Here is a 1,621-nt window from a genome sequence, read left to right as displayed (position 1 = left end):
TGTTTAAGTCCTTTCCTCAGCGAGCACAGTCACCCAGTGCCCGGCTGGCTCGCACTTGCCCCGGCGCTGTCTCTATGGAGCTCAATGTACTGCAATGGCTGTGAGAGCGGGAGCCAGACGCAGCCTCCTCACTCTCTCCGCTCTGTAACATTACTCTCCAGCCAGCGCGCCTCCTATTGGCTACCGCCAACTCACGGAGCCCGATCATTGGTCCGCTCCCTCCCATTGTCCTGACCAGAGCCCGTCGGCTATTGGCTGTCTTCGGGGACACGTCATCAAGGATTGAAACAGCGCGCAAATCTGAATGTGTGTGGATGCCGGGCAAGGAGGCTGAGGCGGGAGAGGCAGAGGCAGAGGCAGCTGCTGCTACGGGAAAGCGAGCTCTATGGTGTATGTGCATGTGTCTAACCCGAGCGGGCTCCACGCCGGAGCGGCCGCCGGAGCGGCGCAAGCCTGACTTCTCCACGAGAGTCTCCAACTCCTCAGGCAAAACAGACACCCACAGGCCTCCCCCCCCGCCCTACCCCAAACTCACTTGCAAAGCCGTTGAGATAAAAGACCCCAGAATTTTAAAAGATCCTCAAAAGTGAGAGCGACAGTTTGAGGTCGCCTCCCCTGAAAACTGGGGCTCCTGCCAGTGCAGAGGGGCAAAGGCAGCAAGATTGAGGCCCCTCAACAGCACGTGGTTGCATTACACTAGATCTCTGCAAAGGCAAGTCTTTTCCTATAAGAAAGTGACATGATCCGGTCGGCCGGTTTTAAAATGCCCCTTTTTCTGGGCTCGTAAACCGTAACGTCAGGCTTGCTGAGCAGCTGAAATCTTGACTCACAGCATAGGCATTTGGTTTCACCTTTTTTGTTGGTTTGATCGAGTTTCACAGCGTGTCTAGAACTTTTTATTTAAATACAAAGCACTGTCTTAACTTCCTGGAAATCGAATAATTTATTCCATGTAATTAAAGCACAGCTATTTCGTTTTGATATGGGGCACTCCGGCAGGAAATGTTTGCGAGGGCCTGCTAGAATTAGCAAATTCATTAGAGACCACGTTTTTAACTGTTTGGCTATTTTGACTTGGTGTGGATTACTGTTATAATCAAACGAATCCTTGTGATGCTATCTCCCCCTCCCATTACACCACTTAGTGCATCCATGTACCTGCTCTAGGATTACAGGAGCTGTAGGGATATGGTTACCTGGAGGACTAGATGGAGGCACAGGGCTCGTATGCCCAAATCCACAGGCTGTGCTTTCTCTAGCGTACTAAACTGGCTGGCAGTAACAAACACAGTCATTATGTCTGTAAAGAAAATGTATTCGCTATATCAGCCATTTCTGAAGACCATGCACTTATATCAGTGCTTTAAGAAACTGTTATCTTAGTCCTCCTTAGCCTGAGCAGACCACACCCCTATTCAGTTATGACAGAATTCCCCCTTTTAACCCTCTAATGCTATGATTATACACTTTTAAATCCACCAGCCAATTCTCCCTAATGTAACAGATTAGCGAGTTTCAACCTTTTTCATCTCAGGGCACACATAAACTGATTACTAAAATTCTGTGGTACAACAAAAAATATATTTTTTGCTGATCTGACAAAAAATAGGTATAATGTTGA

Source organism: Myotis davidii, unplaced genomic scaffold, assembly GCF_000327345.1.
Source record: "Myotis davidii unplaced genomic scaffold, ASM32734v1 scaffold119, whole genome shotgun sequence".
Taxonomy (NCBI): Eukaryota; Metazoa; Chordata; class Mammalia; order Chiroptera; family Vespertilionidae; genus Myotis; species Myotis davidii.
This window is presented reverse-complemented; position numbering follows the sequence as displayed.